This window comes from Amblyomma maculatum, chromosome 10, assembly GCF_055883805.1.
Source record: "Amblyomma maculatum isolate TAMU_Amacu chromosome 10, ASM5588380v1, whole genome shotgun sequence".
NCBI lineage: Eukaryota > Metazoa > Arthropoda > Arachnida > Ixodida > Ixodidae > Amblyomma > Amblyomma maculatum.
The window spans coordinates 104,243,269-104,265,195 of NC_139353.1; the positions used below are offsets into that span (position 1 = coordinate 104,243,269).

General features: G+C 49.2%; 1 protein-coding gene across 1 annotated transcript in view; it reads right to left on the bottom strand.

Moving 5' to 3' along the window:
• Nucleotides 1–21,927, bottom strand: part of LOC146177171 (ionotropic receptor coreceptor Ir76b-like) — a 44,794-nt gene that overhangs the window by 12,841 nt on the left and 10,026 nt on the right. The window lies entirely within an intron of this gene.

Sequence of the window (21,927 nt, forward strand, 5' to 3'; positions counted from 1 at the left end):
AAAAAAGCCTATTAAACGTCGTAATAGCCACGAACATCCATATAGCACAGGGACGTGCACAACCGGTAGTAACGAAAGACTAAAGCGGAAGTCGTGAAGCTGCGGCATAATAAGCCCAAGAAATGCGAATAAAGATCTCAAATGTATGTAAAAATGATTATTTATCATAAATTAACAAATAATATTTATAACAGATTTTAATGAAAAACTTCAAAAGAGGTGCGCTCATCGTGACGTCATGCCAACGCGGCTACCATGGAGACCGCCGCTGCTTACATGATGGCGCATCCTAGCAAAAACGTGGCATCATGGGGAAGGGCGGTGACACCAAGACGTGGCGGGGAGAGAACCATGCGCGATGGAAAAAAAAGGCAATGGTTTAGCTTCGGTTAAACCCAGCTGAGTAGCAAAAGCAATAGCTACATTGCTTTGCTTAGGATAGCTTAGGCAACGCGCTGAGCAGCGGCCGGGCTCTCCTTCTCCATAGTTGGTCGATTCAGGTCCCTCGCTTCTAGCTATCTCTTCTCCGCACAACCAACGGAGGGAGTGATGCGCAGCTGGCGCCGGCTGCGGTTATGACTTCAATTCTCTGGTACCAGCGGATCGCGCTGCAGAGCGTGGCCGCGGTGGCAGCTCCGACACACCAGCTGCTGCCTCTGACGTCACGCAGCTCATTGCGCATGCGCAGCTTGGCCCAGCTATGCCACGCGAAATGGCTCGATGACTAGCGCAGTGTTGCTTTCGCAACAAAACCTAGAAAGTTTCAGCGCGTCACCGCCGCTTCCGGCCCTTCCGGCTTGTGTCAGAAGGTCGCCTGGCTATGAGAACGCAGCAAGACAGGAGTTACCCCCACCGCCAATCCCATACTTGAATAAGCATTGCAAAGAACGCGCGCCAAGGAACACCTCGCGACAGGAGCGACAGTGTACCGTCCAATCGCACTCATGGAGGAGTTGCAAATCTTTTTTCAGCACCCACGAAATTTTGTTTTTGTGACCGTACATACATGAGCACCCTACTTTAGTGGTCGCGCCCTTATGCAATACAGTCGAACTTTATATCTGCTTCCCTTCTCTCCTTTATTTAGTCAGGCCAGTCGTGGTGGCTCAGTAATTAGGCGCTTGACTGCCGAGCCCGTAGATGCGGATCAAGTTAGACTGGGGCAGTTGCTTTTAGATGTACGCGAAAAGCAAAGCGACTGTGTACTGTGCGATGTTCCCGCATGTTAAATACCCGCAGGCGGTTGAGATTTCCGGAGCGCTCCGCTACAGCGTCTAACATACCCTGAGTCGGTTCGGATCATTGAACCCTACGAACTAACAATATTTTACTTATTTATTTATTTTTATACTAAAATGGAACTTTTGTGCTCCAAGCACGAAATGAAGATGGCAAAGCGCATTTTCAGTGACGCCATAAAAATTGGGACCGGAAGATATTATAATATAAAGGATCGCTCTAACGCGCGACGCAAAGAGCGTAATAATCAAAAGAAATTACTTAACCTTATTCCTATACTACACTGCTCACACACCTTTCGAGACTATTATTTTTGTATCGCAATCAGGCAATAAATCACAATCGTATGGGTAATCGAACCAACTTATATTCGCGAGATACCAAGGTTAGCGGATATGGTTTGGATGACATTTTAGCCCCATTCATGGCTTAACACAAAATGAAGAAAGTGATGTAAAGCTCACTTTAAATTGGGTGATCAAGTACTAAGCAATCAATTTGTCAAAGGACGATAAGGCATTGTATTTAAGCCGCGATACATGATGGAACATAGGTTTGTTAATTTTTGATTGACTTCAGTAAATCGCAGTGTTCTTATCGCTCATTTGCTATGCATTCTGGTTTTGTTTCCATTGTGTGCAAGTCTATTATATTAGCCGCATGTCAGTTTAAGACTTTCTACAGTATGTATAAGCCAAGTAGTAGTCATTTAAAGGGGGTTTCGTGTTTGTGTACTAATATTTAAAAGCCTTTAACGCAGGTGAAGTGATCTAAACACTATTATGACTGCTGTTTAAAAGCGATTTTGTCATACTGCTGCGAACAGAGCGAGCGAAGATGGTATTTATTTATTTAATTATTTATTTATTATATACTGCAGACCTTGCTCAGGTCCAAGCAGGGTGGTAAAATACAACAATATTACAAGTGAACAATACATCAGTCAATGGAAACAAGCAACAGCGAGTCATTCGAATCAGCAATTGTTCGGGGGAAAAACGAAAATTTGAAGACATCCGTCCTTGCAAAATAAGGTGTTAGTGAATTCGGATGATGGTGTCGAGTAAGCCTAGATGTTGAAAGAGGCAGATAAGATGAAGAGCCAAATGCTAAATTTCCTTTACAAAGCATGGAAAGTAACCGCAATCGTAAGTCTTTCCTTCTATGTTCAAGAAGTTCAATACCATTATCAAGAATTATTTCTGAGGGAGAGTCGTATCGAGAGAATTTGGAATAGATAAATCGTACTGCTTTTCTCTGTACCCTTTTGAGACATTTAATATTCTGATTTGTAAACGGGTCCCAAACTACACACGCATATTCAAGTTTAGGTCTAATTAAGGAATAATAGGCAAGCAATTTTACGTTAGGTGGAATACTTTTAAGCTTGTTCCGCAAAAAAATATAATTTACGCAGGGCAGAATAAAAGATATTATCAATGTGTAAATTCCATGATAAATTGTTAGCAATTGTGACACCCAAGTACTTATAATTGGTTTGTTCCTGCAAAGGCAACGAATCTAACGTGTAAGTAAAGGTTAATGGAGCTTTTTGACGAGAGAAGCGAAGAAATACAGTTTTTTCAGTGTTAAGCCTCATTCCCCAGATTTTGCACCAATCAGAATTGCCAGCAAGAGAAGCATTTAAATCAATTTGATCGTTTGGTGACATGATTTCGCTAAAGAGCACACAATCGTCCGCAAACAAACCGATTTTCACAGTGGAATTGATTGCAGTGGTACTGTCATTTATGTAAATTAAAAAAGCAATGGGCCTAGGACACTTCCTTGAGGGACTCCGGATGTGACCGTAATATATACCGTAATATATGACCGTAATATATATATAATGTTACGTGCTTTGTACGCACGGGGGGTTTATTTACAGGGATCGGTACAAAGAGGACTGCGGCGAAGCGTACAAACGTTCCTCTGCCCTTGCTCTTCTTTCTTCTTCCGTCGACGTTCTATGAAGGCGCGTGACATTTCCCTCCTCGCAGACGAAGCCCGTCGGGCGAGTTACAGAGATCCTCTGGATCTAAATCGCTTGAGGCGGGCTACATGCAACACCTCCGACTGCCGTGACCATCGACCATTCGCCGTTATGCCTGCTATGACGTAATTCAGGTCATTGATGCGTTCTAACACAACAAACGGTCCGGTGTAGTGTGACAGAAGTTTTTGACAAAGACCACGCTTACGGCGAGGTGTCCACAACCACACATAGTCACCAGGAGCATAGGAAACTTGTTGGTGTCGGGCATCGTAGTGGTTCTTAGAACGTTCTTGTGAAGATAAGAATCGAACTCTGGCCAGCTGGCGGGCTTCTTCAGCTCTGCAGAGCGTGGTAGCAAGAGAAGGCTCGTCATGTATGAAAAATGGCAGTATGGTGTCGAGGGCACAGAGAGGCGTGCGAGCATAGAGAAGGTAGAAGGGACTGTAGCCTGTTGTCTCATGTTGCGCTGTGTTATATGCATGCGTAATGAACGGTAGAACGCCATCCCAGTCCTTATGGTCTGCAACGACGTACATAGCCAACATGGTGGTAAGCGTCCTATTAGTTCGTTCTACCACACCGTTCGTTTGGGGATGATATGGCGTGGAGTGGCGAAAACTGCAGGCGCTGAAGCGAAGAAGTTCTTCGACAAACTTCGACAATGTCCGCTGTGAATTGGCGTCCACCGTCACTAATGATGACTGCAGGAGGGCCGTGCCGAATAATGACGAGTCGAAGTAAGAAATTTGATACTTCAGACGCAGTAGCGGATGGTATCGCGGCTGTCTCACAGTAGCGGGTTAAATAATCAACGCACACAAGAATCCATCGGTTTCCTTTAGAGGACCGTGGAAAAGGTCCAAGAAGGTCAATGCCAACTTTCTCAAACGGGGCTGTTGGAGGTGTGACTGGCTGCAGTTTTCCATGTGGGCTTGAAGTCGACAGCTTAAAGCGCTGGCATTGCACACAGCTGGCTACATATCGCTTGATCGTTGGACGCATCTTCGGCCAGTAAAATCGCTGCTGTGTGCGGTGGAGTGTTCGGGCCACTCCCAGGTGACCAGACGTGGCGTCATCATGCGTTATTTCTAGAACTGTGATACGTAGGCTTTCCGGAGCGACAAGAAGCATACGTGCTCCCCCAGAGGGGAACTTTTTCTTGTATAGCACTCCTTTGCGAATGCTAAATGTGTTCTTCATAGGATCGTTGGCGGAATCAAACAGTGAAGTTAATGTTTTGTCTTTGCGTTGCTCGGTTCGGAAAACTCGGAGATCGGGGAAGGTTTGTGAAATTGAAGCCAAATATTCATCAAAATTGTCTGAGTCATTATCAGTCGTTTGAAGCGGCAAACGCGAAAGACAGCATCTGAGTGTTTATGGCCGCTTTTATGCACCACAGTAAAATTAAACTCTTGTAGGCGCAAAGCCCATCGAGCGAGCCGCCCACAGGGGTCACGAAGACTCACGAGCCAGCAAAGGGAATGGTGGTCGGTCACAATCGTGAAAGTATTTCCGTACAGATAGGAACGAAAGCGCTGTACGGCGAAAACAACGGCTAGACATTCTTGCTCCGTAACCGTGTAATTTCTTTCACATTTACTCGACGAGCGGCTGGCATACGCTATCACGTGCTGATCGCGTCCATGGCGTTGTATAAGTACAGCGCCGATACAGATACCACTTGCGTCAGTATGTACTTCAATTGGAGCGGATGGGCAGAAGTGGCGGAGGATTGGGCCCGAGGTCAAAAGAAACTTCAGATGACGGAAAGCCGAGTCACATTCGCTGGTCCAATTGAATGCTGTATCTTTATGCAGTAGACTCGTAAGTGGGTAAGCGATGTCTGCAAACATTGGTATAAAGCGTCGAAAGTACGAGCATAGCCCCAAAAAGCTCTGCAGCTCTTTTACTGATTTGAGCACGGTAAAACTTTTGACGGCTTCAATTTTCTTGGGATCTGGTCGAACACCTTCTTTGTCAACTAAGTGACCGAGGACAATTGTTTCACGATCGCCAAAATGAAATATCTTTGCATTCAGTACAAGACCAGCTCGTTCCATGCAATTAAGTACGATATTCAGACGGCTCTTGTGCTCACTAAATGTTTTGCCAAAAATTACTACGTCGTCCAAATAACATAAACAAATTTGCCACTTTAGACCACGTAGAATTGTATCCATGAACCGCTCGAATGTGGCAGGTGCATTACATAATCCAAAAGGCATAACGTTAAATTCGTAAAGTCCATCTGGTGTTACGAATGCCGTTTTTTCTTTATCTGCAATGTGCATGGGGATTTACCAGTAACCGGATCTCAAGTCAATAGAAGAAAAGTATGAAGCTGAGTGCAGACAGTCAATTGCGTCATCTATACGTGGAAGCGGGTAGACATCTTTCTTCGTGACTGAATTTAAACGGCGGTAGTCGACACAAAACCTCCATGTGCCATCTTTCTTTTTAACAAGGATAGCTGGGGCTGCCCAAGGACTACAGGACTTCCAATAATGCCGCGCTTTAGCATGTCTTGAACTTGCTCATCTATTACCTTACGTTCAGTTGCTGAGACTTGATAGGGCTTCTGACGTATTATAGGGGCGGACCCAGTGTTGATCGTGTGATGAATACGACTGGTAGGCAGTGGCATTGAGTCATCCTTGGCAAAGTCGAACACTGTCACGTGTTTCAGTAGTAGTTCCACTAGAATACGACGCTCAGTTGTAGAAAGAGACTTACTAATCATCGCCTAACTTGGGTCTCCATGCCTGGTCGCACCTGCTGCTCAGTGACAGAGCTGTTTAACGCCGCGACGGAACCGGATATGCCTTCCTCGAAACGGGCTAGTTTTAGGCCCCGAGGCAACACAGTTGGCTCTTCGGAGTGGTTCACTGTCCATAGCTCAGTGCGGCCTCTAGTCACGGCAATGACGCAAAGAGGCACAAGGATACTCTTCTTAGAGCAGGTGAATCCGGTAGGTTCTACTATAGCCTCGAAAGATTCTCACTGGTTCCGAATAGAGAAACCCCGCACGAATGCTGCAGATAATGCTTGCACAATTCTGTCTTCTTCCACAGCAAATGCTCCAAATTCATGTGTCGAGTCATCCACAAGAACCGAAAGTAGTGAAGGATTCAAAGCAATCTCTCCCGTACCACAGTCTAAAGTTGCACCACGCTCTTGCAGAAAATCAATCCCAAGAATCACATCATGCGTAGACCGAGGCAGTACTGCAAATTCTACTCTAAACTTGAGGCCGCCAATAACAACATCCGAAGCACACACACCAAGAGGAACTAAAGGTTCACCACCGACACCACGGAATAACACTGCACGGTCACCACTGAACATTACTTTTCTACCTAAGCGGTTCTTAAAACTCAAACTCATAACAGATACAGTGTCCACAAGAGCCATTGTTTTCACACCATCAACAAACATTTCCAATTTGTTCTTTAACATAAACACGGGCAGAGGTATGGACGTCATCGACTCGCCGGCGGCCTCACCTCCATCGGCCGCGCCCCCTAGTTTCCCTGAGGCGGAGGGGAAGAACGACGTCGAGGGGAAGGTGACCTGCGCGGGCGCTGGGGTGGCGCCGTCACACTACGATCAGATGCAGGAGATGAATTCCGCAAATATGTCGAATGGTGTGAGTCCCCAGTAGGCATAGTCGGGGATCGCTGTTGTTCGGTGTGCAGCAGTACGTGAATGTTCGCGTGGGGTCGGTAATCTTGGACAGTTGGAAAACGACGGCGGCAGTATCTAGCGATATGCCCCGCAATGCCACACCTGTAGCACACAGGTTGAGGGCTCCAGCGATCAGCATAAGAGTCCTCCCTAACAAAGTCGCGACGTTGGTTGTAGCGAGGCTCTCGCTGCTGACCAACCACATTTTCAGAGTAGGCGGGCCTCTTTTCCATCGGCTGGTGGTCATAATGTTGAGTACAGCTGCGCTGATCGTCCATATGCGAGGCGCCGCTAGGTTGAACCCACGGAGTGGACAGGGCGGCAACATTTGCCTGCGGTGCACAACACTGCCGCACATATTTTCCACCACAGATGGCGTCCCTAGATCTTGACAATTCCTCGCGCACAATCTCTCGTATCATATCAGCCATGGAAACTGAAGGACAGGCTTCAACACTGGCTACAGAGGTGACATTGGCCAGTCTTCCGAATTTAGGTGTAATTCGTCGCAGCTTAAGAGCCTCAAATGTTCTACAATGTTTTATAACATCAGCGGTGGTGCTCAGGTTCTCTTTGCTAATAAGAAAATTATAAACGTCTTCCGCTATTCCTTTCAGGAGGTGACCGACTTTGTCTTCTTCAAGCATAGTCGAGTTGACGAGTTTGCATAGCTTTAAGATGGCTTCGATATATGCAGTACACGTTTCTCCGGGTACTTGCGCCCGATGAAACAAAGTTTGTTCAGCGCGCTTCTTCTTTGCAGGTTCATCTCCAAAATTTTTCTTGATTTCGCTTGTAAAGATAGTCCATGTACTTGATGAATTCTCGTGATTATCGAACCAGTCAAAGGCAGTGGCGGCAAGGAAGAACACCACATTAGCCAGCTCAGTAGCGGCGGTCCAGTGATTGTATTTACTCACTCTTTCGTAGTGCTTCAGCCACTCATCAATGTCCTCCTCAGGTTGTCAGGAAAAGGTATGCGGCTCTCGATAACGGGGCCATTTGTTCGCCGTGGATGATCCTGGCTGCTCGGTACTGCCGTCTTCAGTCATGTCTGATGGCACTGGTGGTAGGCCAGCAAGTCTACGGCTTCTTCGGTAGATGAAACGCTCCGTGGTCGCTACCCAAGCACCTGTCACCAAGATGTTACGTGCTTTGTACGCACGGGGGGTTTATTTACAGGGATCGCTAGAAAGAGGACTGCGGCGAAGCGTACAAACGTTCCTCTGCCCTTGCTCTTCTTTCTTCTTCTGTCGACGTTCTACGAAGGCGCGTGACAATATATTGTAGCGTGTGCAACAGCAGCCGCTAGGCGGCTGCTCATGGAGAGTCTCGTGCGCGGACTCGAAGAAGCGGCCCCGTGGCGTTCGAGAAGAAGCTGAAGTCGGCTGCTGTCACTCAGTGCTCTCTGGACCTGCTCTTCTGTGCCTACAAGGTCAACCCCTTACTAAAACCAAACTTCTGGTTACGGGCCTAAACGGCTACGTGACACTGGTGGAGGTGAGGCCTTGAATTACATGTCTCGGGCCTCTCGCAGCCGCTCATCGAGTCCAACCGGCTTCCGCTCGTGTCGACATGCGTTCATTGCTGCAGCCGTCGCCTCCGAGGTCTGGCGCCGGAATTCGCTCCTCTACCTGAACCGACGTCAGCTGACCAGCAGTTTGAGATATCTGTATTGGCCCAGGCAAGTCAGCACCAGTTGCTGCTTCAGCAGCCTCGTACGCCCCCCACTTTCCATGGCGCTACTGAGGAAGATGTCGACGACTGGATCGACCAGTTCGAGCGAGTGGCGCAATTCAATCAGTTGAGCCCTGCTCAGAAGCTGCGCAATGTATATTTCGCCCTTGAAGACTGCGCAAAAACGTGGTATGAGAATAGGGAGGCCAGTTTTCAAAGCTAGGATTCCTTTCGCCAGCAGCTGCGGGACACTTTTGCCTGCCACGACCGCCGTGATCGCGGACGCCGCCTCCTAGAGGCTCGTGTGCAACTACCTAACGAGAGCGTGGCCATGTTCGCTGAGAACGTGACCCGTCTCTGCCGACGGGCTCATCCCGACATGACGGAATCAGCGAAGTTGCGCCACCTGATGCAGGGCGTAAAAGAACCCCTGTTCGCTGGTCTGGTGCGCATTCACCTCAAACCGTCGCGGACTTCATCAATGAAGCTGCCCTCATTGAGCGAGCTCTGCAACAACGATGCCGGCGCACTGAGTCTGCCTGTAGTCAGCCCTTCAGCAGTGTGGCCACATTTTATGGGTCTGCTGAAGGTCACTCTCTGCGTGTGCTAATCCGCGAGGTAGTTCGCGAGGAGCTCCTTAAGCTTAATCTTGGATCGCCTAACCCGACTGCCGCTGCTGTCACCGAAGCCGTACGTGAAGAAATCCGTCAAACATTTTCACCGCCTGAGTCGCTGTCGGAGCCACGTTCTATGAACTACGCAGCGACTCTCCTTCGGCCTGCCGTGCCTCCAGCGCAAGAGCTTCGTTTCGAATCACAGCCACCGCCTCCTCTGCAGCCACCATTGCACCAACCTTCCTACCAACCACCATCCCACCAGAGCATCGTCATGCAGCCTTCCACTCATCAGCCACTATACTACCAGCCTTCCTACCAGCCGCCACCCCAGCAGAGCCCCGTCATGCAGCCACCGGCTCAGAAGGCAGACGACTGGCGCACTCCTCGCCAACGGCCGCTGTGCTACAACTGTGGAGAACCCGGCCACTTGTATCGTCTTTGTCCATATAGTGAGCTCGGTCTTCGGAGTTTTTCTCGTGATTCCCCGCATCCCCGGGTCGGCGAACGCCCTCCAGAAATCGAGGGATACCTCGCGAACCGTGTAACCTCTTGGAGCGACTGTACACAGTCTTCTCCCGCGCGCTGCTCTTCACCTAGCCGCCGTGATTTTAATGATGCACCGAGGCGCCCGACGCCAAGCCCAGACCGGGGAAACTGAAGGCGGCGACCTCAGGGGGGCAGGTTGCTCACGAACGGAATCGATGTCCCGAAGACCCTCCCGTGACGACTCAGCCCGATGCTTTGACTACGATGCCGCCGCTGCCACATGAAGCCGAAACTCCCAATCAACCTCAAGCAGATCACGTTGTTAGCGCCGACCTTTCTGTTCTCGTCGACGGACACCCAGTAACCGCTTCGTTAGATACTGGAGCAGACTTTTCAATAATAAGCAAGAATTTTGCAGATCGGCTATCTAAGGTGAAAACTGAATGGCTGGGGCCGCAAATTCGTACTGCTGGCGGTCACCTTATGACGCCGATCAGACGATGCACTGCGCGAGTAACCATCGCCGATTCAGCCTTTGTAGCCGTTTTTGTTATACTGCCACACTGCTGCAAGGATCTCATGCTCGGCATGAACTTTTTACGTGAGCATGGGGCCATTATTAATGTTCCTCGCCGTACTGTAACGTTTTCGACGCCTGCAACGATCACCGCTGACTCCGAACGACGCCACGCACCTTTACGCATCGTTGACGCGGATGTATTCATGCCGCCACGTTCGTCTGCTCTCATCACAGTTAGGTGCAACGACCAGTCTTGTGCTGCCGGCGTTCCCGAAGAGAACACAGAGCTTCTGTTACATCACATCATGGAGTCTGTGTTGCACGCGGTATAGTTCATCTGACTAATGGTCCAGCTCACGTGCTGATTACAAACTTCGGGAACGAACGGCAACGCATCGCTAAAGGCACCACGGTAGCTTACTTTGAAGGTGTCGCAGAAGCAGCCCACGACTGCTTTGTTCTTGAGACCAACCCGTCTGCCAGCCAAACGCCCAACATCGACCCTGATGTGAATCCCGCTCTATCACCGGCAGAGAAGGACAAACTCGTCGGGCTACTCTTTCAGTTCCAAGACTGCTTCTCATCCGCCTCTACGGTTAAACAGACGCCCTTGACCAAGTACCGCATAATAACCGACCACCGCACCCGACCAGTCCGACAGAACCCCTACCGAGTGTCACCGCGGGAACGCGAAGTCATTGCTCAACAGGTAGAGGAGATGTTAAATGACGGTGTCATACAGCCGTCGAGGAGTCCCTGGGCTTCGCCTGTTGTCCTCGTTAAGAAGAAAGACGGAAGTTTAAGGTTCTGTGCGGACTACCGTAAGCTCAGTCAGGTCACAAAATAAGACGTCTACCCGCTGCCACGCATTGATGACTCATTAGACGGGCTGCGCCATGCGCGCTACTTTTCATCGCTTGATCCTAAGAGCGGTTACTGGCAGATCGAAGTCGATGAACGTGATCGCGAGAAGACAGCGTTTGTCAGGCCCGATGGACTTTATGAATTCAAAGTTCTACCTTTCGGATTGTGCTCCGCTGCAGCGACATTTCAGCGAATGATTGACGCAGTTCTATCTGGTCTTAAATGGCAGATGTGTCTAGTCTACCTGGACGACGTTGTTGTGTTTTCACCAACGTTCGAGGAACACCTCCGACGTCTCTCCGCTGTGCTACGGTCTATCAGATCTGCCGGCCTCACGTTGAAACCACAAAAGTGTCACTTTGGCTATGAAGAGCTCCTGTTCTTGGGCCACGTCGTCAGCCATCAAGGAGTTCGTCCCGATCCCGCTAAAACAACTGCCGTCACCAAATTCCCTACTCCATGTAACAAGAAGACAGTTCGCCGTTTCTTGAGCCTCTGCGCCTATTACCGCAGGTTTATTGAAACCTTTTCACGCATTGCCGCTCCGTTGACACGTCTCACCCTGGATGATGTCACCTTCACGTGGACGGACGAACAGCAAAAGGCATTCGACGAGTTACGGCACCGCTTGCAGACAACAGCTGTGCTTGCCCATTTCGATGCGAATGACGACACTCTGGTCCACACAGATGCCAGCAACTTGGGTCTAGGCGCTGTACTCGTCCAGTGGCAAGACGGTGCCGAGCGAGTTATCGCATACGCCAGCCGCACTTTGTCACGTGCCGAATCGAACTATTCCACCACAGAAAAAGAATGCCTGGCTGTTGTATGGGCGGTGATGAAATTTCGACCCTATCTTTTTGGCCGGCACTTTCGGGTTGTCAGTGACCACCATTCTCTGTGCTGGTTAACTAACTTGCGAGACCCCTCCGGACGCCTTGCACGATGGAGCTTACGGCTACATGAGTTCGACATGACTATCGTGTATAAGTCTGGACGTCAGCACAACGACAATGACTGCTTGTCCCGTTCACCTGTCGAGGCTGCGCGGGAAGACGAAGAACCAGAATTTCCCCTTATCGCAGCCGTCGACGCGCTCACTGTTTCGGAGCAGCAACGTAACGATCCGGCTCTCGCAGCACTTATCGATTTTCTGGAATCGCGCACTACTGAAGTTCCCCGTCTCTTCGCCAGAACGCATTCGTCGTTTTGCATGCGAAGCAATGTTTTATACAAGATCAACTTCGCTCCGACGGGAAGAGATTATCTTCTCGTCGTACCAGAGACTCTTCGCGAAGAAATCTTACAGACGTGCCATGACGAGCCCACCGCCGGTCACTTTGGGTATGCTCGAACTCTGGCCCGAATTAAGAAGAGTTATTACTGGCCAAACCTTGCGGCCGCAGTACGACATTACGTGAGAACATGCCATGATTGCCAGCGACGGAAAACGCCACCTGTGAAACCCGCCGGTTTACTACATCCTGTTCAAGTGCCAAGATACCCATTCGAACAAGTTGGCATGGATCTGTTGGGTCCTTTTCCAATATCGGATTCCGGCAACAGGTGGATAATTGTCGCTACAGATTACCTCACGCGCTACGGTGAAACGAAGGCCCTCCAGCGTGGTACGGCAATCAAGGCAGCGAAATTTTTCATCGAACGCATAGTCCTGAGACACGGCGCCCCGACAGTTAGAATAACGGACCGAGGCACTGCTTTCACTGCCAAGCTACTGGAATCTGCCATGCATCTAAGCGGCACTACCCGTCGCAGGTCAACCGCCTACCATCCACAAACTAATGGCTTGACAGAACGTCTGAACAAAACTCTCGCCGACATGATGGCCATGTACGTGGGTGTTGAACATCGGTCTTGGGATGACATCCTCCCGTACGTCACGTTTGCGTACAAGGCGCAGCGGAAAACAACGCAAATGACGCCGTTCTCCTTATTGTATGGCCGCGAAGTTTCGACAATGCTCGAAGCCATGTTGCCCCACGACGGCCGTGACCTCGAAGTTGGCGCAGAAGAAGCACGACAGCTGGCCAGGGCACGCATCCGGCACCAGCAAGGCCGAGACGCCCAGCGTTACGATCACCGCCACCGTGTAGTGACTTTCGAACCGGGCGACAGAGTGTGGCTCTGGACTCCGATTCGACGTAGGGGACTATCCGAAAAACTTCTGAAGCAGTACTTTGGTCCGTACAAAGTGCTCCGTCAGCTGAGCGACGTCACGTACGAAGTGCTTCCGGACGGCTTTTCTTCTGCTAGTCGCCAGCAGAAATTCGAGGTTGTCCACGTCGTGCGCATGAAGCAGTACTTTTCTCGAGAAAATTAGCGCGCCGACTAACGCATGTTTCTTGCTTTATTTTTTTTCCTCAGCTTTCGAATTCATCAAGTTGAGATTTATTTTTTTCGAGAGGGGGGTAATGTAGCGTGTGCAACAGCAGCCGTCAGGCGGCTGCTCATGGAGAGTCTCGTGCGCGGACTCGAAGAAGTGGCCCCGTGGCGTTCGAGAACAAGCTGAAGTTGGCTGCTGTTACTCAGTGCTCTCTGGACTTGCTCTTCTGTGCCTACAAGGTCAACCCCTTACTAAAACCAACCTTCTGGTTACGGGCCTAAACGGCTACGTGACAATATGAAGGGGAACGGAGGGTGCTCGTTATATTACATGAAGGAAAGAAGCCAACAGTCGGCGAGGCCAAGGAAAGCATTGGGGATTGTGCTTTATGTCATTTTTTAACTTTAAACTTGGATAATCACAGAAATTAGTAATGCAACCTATTTAAGGGAAATATAAACACAAAGTAGAAGAAAAAACAACGTGCCGATGGTGGGAACCGAACCCACGACTTCCGAATATCGCGTCCGGTGCTCTTCCAACTGAGCTACTTGGGCCGCTGCCCGCCCTGCTACTTTCTTGGGTATACGAACCTTGAGAGTGTTCACCAGCGCCACTCTCATCCGTACGAACCTTGAGAGTGTTCACCAGCGCCACCCTCAGTGTTCACCAGCGCCACTCTCAGCCGTACGAACCTTGAGAGTGTTCACCAGCGCCACCCTCAGTGTTCATCAGCGCCACCCTCAACTATGTTGAGGGTGGCGCTGGTGAACACTCTCAAGGTTCGTACACAGACATCATTAAATACCCAAGAAAGTAGCCGGGGGGACAGCGGCCGATCATTCCATCTTGCTCTGTGTTTTCCATCTCGCAATGAGGCTTCGCCTTACCTCCCAGGTGATGTATGGCAGAATTGCGTCCCAGGTTTTGTGCTGGTAGCCTATGTATATTGCAATCACGTTGGCGATCGCTTTTTTGAGCCTCTCCGTGAGGCCATTCGTCTGTTGGTAATACGTAGCGGATTCGCGATGGCTCATGTGACAGAGCTCAAAAGGCTCAAATATCTCGTGAATAAGTTGTGCCATAAACGCCGTGCCTCAGTCGGTGATGAGGTGAGACGGTGACCCGTGGCGCAACACGAATTGGTTCATAAAAAACTAGATAATCTCATAAAATGTGTCACGCTGCACAGCCTTGGTTTCCATATGCCGTGTGAGATAGTCGGTCATGACTATAATTCATTCGTTACACACCAATGTCAGCGAAAATGGGTCCACAAGGTGAATGCAGATTTGGTGAAATGGCGTCCGGGGAGGCCCAATATGTTGGAGCAAACCAGTAGTCTTGAGAGGCAGCGCCTCTCGACGTTGGCACCCATGGCAGCCTCTGACGTAGCGATGAACGGCGTCAGCAAATGTAGGAAAATAATAAGCTTGACGAACTCGGGCAAAAGTGCGTGCAAAGTCCAAGTGGCCAGAGGTGGGCTCATCATGGCAAGCAAAAAGAATATCGACAGGGAAGTCGGCCGGCACTACGATGAGGTATGCTCGGTAGACAGTGGTGGGGTTTTTCTTAAATACAACGCCATTCAAAAGACAGAGATCGTACATGTTCCACGCAAATTCGCGAGGGATATCAGCAGCGCGTCCCTCCAATGATTCATGCCTGGTTGAAGGTTCGAACCATCTCGCTGTCGGTTCATTATGTCTCAGCCACTAGCCAGTCCCAGAAAACGGTTCTCGTCGTCCTTGCTCACATCGACTAAACGGACGTGTGCGCGCCAGTGCGTCAGAATCATCGTGCTTCTGGCCAGATTTAGGAACAATGGTTTACACAAATTCTTGTAGGCGAAAGCTTCATCGTGCTAGGCGCCTCGATAGGTCGTGGAGGTTGGTGAGCCAGCGCAAAGAATGATGGTCTGTGAACACTTCAAACGGGCGGCCATAGAGGTAGCGCCTTTTTTGTTGCGTGAGTTTGCCCTTCAGCGTAAGAGTTTAAATATATTGATACAGGCCTGTGGACCCAATGAATGCCTACAGCTCTCGGTGGTGTGGGCCATGTGTCCAGGCAGAGAGAGAGAGAGAGACTTTATTGGAAAAACAGATAATTTTACCGGCGTTCAGATTTCGCTGGTATGCTGTTTGTGTGAGCAGGGGAATTCGGGAGGGAAAGATTGAAAAACGAATGGTGAGGGGAATAACACAATTGAAGGGGGAGATAAAATACGGCCATTAAATACGTGTTAAGGTGCTTCGTGGAGTAAAGACATAAAGTCAAATAATGAAATGCATGATCCGAAAAAAGTGCTTATAGAGTTCACAGCTTACCTGAGGGAAATATGCGAGGTGCATTTAGAGTTTGTCAAGGAGTCCAATGTCTTTCAAATATGTAAATAAAACATTCATCGCGAGTCTCTGTTGCCTAGGGCATGCTAAGGGACCTAAAACACTGTTCATTGTTAAAGGCAGTGGGGAGAGCTTCTCCATGCAGTGTTCATAGTTTGCACGCTCGTCAGCGTACGTAGTGCACTCGAGTAGGATATGTTCCACAGTTTCAATGGAGCCACGGTTGTCACAATACGGGCTGTTCATTTCACCTAAACGGTAGCGCAATCCATTTATGTATGCACAGTTTAGACGAAGTCGATGGTAAAGAGTTTCTAGTTGGCAAGGATGTTTCGAAGGAAGTCTTGATTTTAGATGTGGGTCAATAGAATATAGAAATTGGTAGTGATGCGTCGGCAAGCTCCAAAGTCGATACTTTGTTTCGGAAGCAATTCGTTTAGCCAGTTGGGATGCATCAGATTTTGTGAAGAAGGTCCTAATGTATCTTTGATGTTGGTGGCCTTTGCGAGCCGCTTCATCTGCTTTTTCATTGGCTTTAATGCCACAGTGAGCCGGTATCCACTGTAATGTTATGCAGTGGCCTGCGGCAATATCCAAATGATGAAGATACCGGATGTCAAGGGAAACAGGAGGATGATTGTTTTTCTTCAGTAGGTTAATCAGGATTTGCAGAGATGCTTTGGAATCAGTGAAGATAACCCATTTTCGGGGAGTTTCGCACAGGATATAGGAGACAGCTTCATTAATACCATGGAGCTCAGCTGTCCTAGATGATGTCTTCCGCTGCAGCCGGTAAGACAAGACATTGTTTGTTGAGGGTGCATAAAGGCCACAGGATTAAATCTCTTGAGCAGTTGAACCGTCGGTGAATATGTGGGTGTGGTGCGTGTATTCCTTGACTATGTAGGCGAGAGCGGCTTGCAGAAGTGCTGCCTGTGGCATGCGGCTTTTCGCATCCACGCCAGGAACAGACATATTCACCTTTAAAGACGATAGTGTCCATGGAGGAAAGGGGACTGGTAGTAACCTACGTGGCTGAATAATAGTAGGGAGTGGCAGAAACTGTACTGCTTGACCAAAGCCAGAGTGGCTGTGACTTTGGTGGAAACGATGCAAGAAATGCTTCTTCTCTTGGAGGACATGCCGGAGGTGGGTGCGCATAGTTTCTTGGGCGGCAATCACATCTAGCGGAGGCATCCTGCTTCTGCAAGTGCCCCTGATGCAGAGGATCCCTTTGGGAGCCCAAGGCATATCCACAAGCAGTTGTTCCGTGCAGCCTCAAAAATATTCTTGCTTGTTGGAGATAATCTTTGAAGCATCGGTAAATAGTAGGGTAAAGCTCCTTCAACGTAGGCCTTTTCAAGCAGAACCATCGATCGGCAGTTGCTACCCATTGTGTTCCCGCCATGAATCTGAAAACCTGTGATCCAGCAGTGATTATCTCATGGAGGTTTTTTTTTTTAATCTGAGGGGCCCAAGAGAGGTTACTGTCAATTATAACCCCTAGGAACCGGTGTGATCATACATAGGACAGTGACCGTCCACCCAGAAGGAGTTGGTATCGAGTCATTCTTTTGCTTATAAAAGCCATAGCAACACTCTTTTCCGGTGAGAGCCGAAGACCCCGGCGAGCCAGGTACATTGAGATGTGCATTAACGCTCTCTGAATTCGTTGCTGCGTTGTATAACGCGAACGTGATGCACTCCAGATGCAAATATCATCTGCAAAAATTGTAATGCGTACTCCACGGGGAAGGTGCTTTGTTATATGTATAAGGGCAATATTGAACAGGAGAGGGCTGAGTCCAGCTCCCTGAGGTACGCACCTCTTCACTGCATAAAAGGCAGTTTGACCATGTGGAGTGCTCACAAAAATTTGCCGCTCTTGTAAATAGTGTCCACTCCAGTTGTAAAGCTTTCCTCCGAGGCCACGGCTCGCCAAGGCTGCAAGAATTGCATGATGAAATACAGAGTCAAAAGCAGCCTTGATGTCAAGGAAAACGGCTGTCGGGATGTATCCAGCATGAAGGTACTTTTCAAGTGATGAGACAAGGGTAATAACATTATCAGTCGCAGATCTATTTTGGCGAAACCCGTTCATTTCTTGAGGATATTCATTTCTGCTCTCGAGGAACCAGGTGGCGCGTTTGGAGATCAATCGCTCCATAAGCTTACCGACGCAGCTCAGTAGGGCGATGTCTTGGAAGGATGCGTAACTTGTTGGCTGTTTAGAAGGCCGCCGGGGGGATGTTTGACAGACCATCTGTGGAATGTGTGGAAGTCACTGACTCTGCGGACAGTCGTCTGCAGTATTCTTCTGAGGCTTATTTAATGGATTTTCGTTCATGCAGAGATAGTGCTGTTAAAGGGTAAAGCTGTTGGAGGGGCGTGCGCATACCGCGGACTATCCGTCAAATTTTGGCTACTGATTGGCGCACGTCCAGTGTAGAACAAAAGTTACGCCATCTTTGCCCACTAAGCTTATCCAGGTAGCGTCGAATGTGACGCTGTGTGCGTCGGCAGGTACGGAGGTCTTCAATGTTTTTTGTGCGCTTAGCTTTCCTTTCAGCTCGTCTGCGAATAGTGCACAGCCTTTGGAATGTCTCATCATTTTTGGGTAAGCCATTGCTTTTAGTTGTGATTCGCGTGCTTTCTCTCAGGCAATAAGCAATTGTCGATATTAGTTTCTCATGCCGGTTTGCGGCAGTAATTCCTCTGCTAGCAGCATCTTTGTACATATCCAAGTCTGTAGATTTTATAACGAATTTCTTTGACGCCATCTGCGCACTGACAGCCGATATGAGAATTGGGTAATGGTCACTTCTACGTGTGGCAGCTGAACTTGTCACAAAGGTCACGTCAATGCTGCTGGAAGTCGTCAGGCCTCGGAGATAGGTTATGCTGCCGTCATTTAGCGGTTCAATTAAATGTTTTGCCAGAAGTTCTGCCAGCTTGGCGCCTCGGGAACATGTGTGTGAGCTTCCCCAAATTTCATTGTAAGCGTTGAAGTCTCCGCAAATAATATGTGGAGTGGGCGTCCTTGTTATCAAATTTTCAAGCCTCGAAGCATCGAATGGCCTGCCTGGCCCAAGATATACTCCAATAAGAGTGTACTCTTGTCTCCCGATTACTGTTAATGCGCACACATATTCGTTATCATTGTGAGGCGGAACTTCCACCAAAAAGGCCGGGATTTCCTTGCAAAAGCCTATTACCAATCTGCTAACGTCATCTAGTCGTTGTGAATGATGGAAATAGTATCCGCGTAGTCTAAACGTTTCATCCACGCGCGATTCAGAGATGACTATGAAAGGAAAGTGGTACGCTCGCACAAGTTGCCGAAAATCAGAGAGTTTCGAGCGTAAACCACGATCGTTCCACAGGAAAATTGTCCATGTGCGATAGATGTTGTGGATGATTAACTGTGGTGAAGCTCTTCCTGTCGAAGCCATGATTACAGATGTGTGCTATTACGCCCCTGCGGAGCGTAAGAGACCGACAGCAACGGCTCCATTGCTAAAATAGCTTGTACTTCTGGGAGTCCTTGTGACGAAGGGCTACCGCGGACAAGTGCCTTGATGGCGGCAAACAGCATCGGAATCAGTAGGTTTGTGATTTCTTGTTCGGTGCTTCCGCTTTGTTGCCTTCCGCTGATCTTGTTACACTGCGTTGCCTTAGGCTGAGAGTTAGAAAGGTTGTTTGACGGGCCTTGTGCGGAGTGTCGCTGCTGCTTTGTTGGAGGAGAAACGCCAGCCGACTTTTCACGCTTCTTTTTGGCTGTAGCCGCGTACGTGTCATCACACGTTTATCCATCATGTGATTTTTCATGTTGTGGTGACTGATTTTGGGATATATCTAACGTTTTTGTAAAAACCACGTCAGGGTTCGGTGGCGGATCATGACACTTGGGCGGTTTCCCTTGTGCTTGCTCCACTGAGCGTGCAAGTGTAGCAGCTTTCTTTTTAACACAACCTCCATATGAAGCAGGGTGTAGGCCATCGCAGCTTGCACATTTAGGTTGCGCTCTCGAGGTGCAGTCTTTCTGCGAATGGGGGCTAGCACGCACTTTGCATCGCACGGGGCCGGTACAATGTCTCGATATGTGGCCATGCCTTTGGCATTTGTAGCATTGTGTCGTTGCTGCAACGTACTGAGTTACAGGGTAACTACAGAACCCAAGCGTGACTCTTTTAGGCAGTGGTGCATCTTTTGAGAATTCTAATATAACAGGACGACGGCGTACCTCTTTGAACTTGCCACCGTCCTCACGAATGTATGTTGTTTGCCTGCTAGCTGAGAGGACACCTTGGTCACGTAGACACTCCTGCAGATCTTCATTTGAGTAGGTGACAGGTTGAATTTGAATTTTCCCGTAGCTGTCTGTGTAGGAATACGGTACCCGGGTCGCTACAGCCACTCCATCCAGTTTAGTTACAGTGAGCAAACGGTTTGCAGCCGGCACTGTTGATACTGTAACCATTAAGCTCCCATCCTTATTGAGACGATGGCTGAGAACTTTTTCTTGTGCCGACGCTACAACTGCCGAAGCCACGATGTTAGGGTTGGCTTTCCATAGATTGCCTCCTACCTTGGTGGGTCTGAAGACAACCGGAACACCAGCAGCTCTCTTTTTCTTCTAGGAGACAACCATGAAGGTTGTGTGGTTCATGTCTTCTGCGTGGTCATCCAAAGCCGCATCGCTGGCTGGCTTTTTATTCGCGTGGTCTCTTGTTCGCAGGGCCCTGAGCTGTTGCCGCCACTACAGGGGCCGCTTGACTAGCCGATGGCTCTGCTGCCATTAGTGCAGCATGGAGTGCGGCTGGAGGTGGTGTATTGTGTCGGAGTGCATACGGCGCAAAGCGCCTAAAAGGTCACTTGACGTGCTTCCGCCGGTGTCCAGGGACCCCCAGATCACCGCACGTTGAGGGCACAAATCACAGGAACACTTAATACTCGAAAACTTCAAAAAAACACCGAAAATTAGAGACCGGTCTCAGACAGCCGATCAGCTAATCATCGTCTTCTCGCCATGTGTCCATATTCCTACCATACCATCCTACCAAACCGCCAGACTGAGGGTCATGTGTCCATAATACCCCTGTCTCTGGCGGTTTGGTAGGATGGTAAGAGTGGCTTCTAAGGTGCGACATGCGGGCCACGCGAAGACCAGGACAAGCTGTTACGAAGTGGCCTAGTGTGGCCTCCGTAGCTGGGGCTGGGCAGGAAAGGTAGTTCAGGGGATTCTTCTCAGAGCCATCTCCTCACTGCGAGATAAACCGCCGACACCTTTCTCGTAGCGGACGGTTGCTTGTAATCTGTGGCCGATTCCATGAAGGTTCCCAAGGCGTTGCTTCAAGCAGCGTACAAGACGAATCAAAATAATGCGCTGATACAGACGCTGCAGGAATAGCTTCACGCTTCAGGTAGCGCGCTTCAAGATGCTACTCGAAGAGCTCGTCAATTTCGTTCATCTGAGCCTCCGCTTGGAGAGTGGTAAGGGATGTCAGGCGAGGAAGGCCAGTGACGGCTCGCATTGCCTCTCTATTGACTGCTTCTAAGCGATCCCAATATATTCTGACCTGCGTCCCGAATATGCCAGCGCCCTTGCCGGCCTTTTGAGGTCATACAGCGACATTTTTGATTTTGGTCACGGATCCCTGGGCCAAACGTCCGTCGTCACACATTGTATTGATACTGGAGATGCCCGACCTATTCATCGACGGCCTTACAGAGTTGCTCTTTCCGAACGCAGGATCATTCAGGAAAAAATAGAGAAAATGTTGGCAAGCAACATTATTGAGCCGTCGAGCAGCCCCTGGGCGTCTCCGGTAGTACTCGTCAAAGAGAAAGATAACAGCTGGAGGATTTGCGTTGATTATCGACACCTAAACAAGATAACAAAGAAAGACGTTTACCCTCTTCCAAGGATCGATGACGCTCGACTGCCTGCATGGTGCTAACTACTTCTCCATCGATCTCCGTTCTGGATATTGGCAGATCTCTGTTGACGAAAGAGATCGTGAAAACACGGCTTTTGTCACCCCGGATGTCCTCTACCAATTCAAGGTGATGCCTTTCGGCTTATGTAATGCCCCTGCGACATTCGAGCGTATGATGGACTCCCTATTACGCGGGCTCAAATGAACCACATGTCT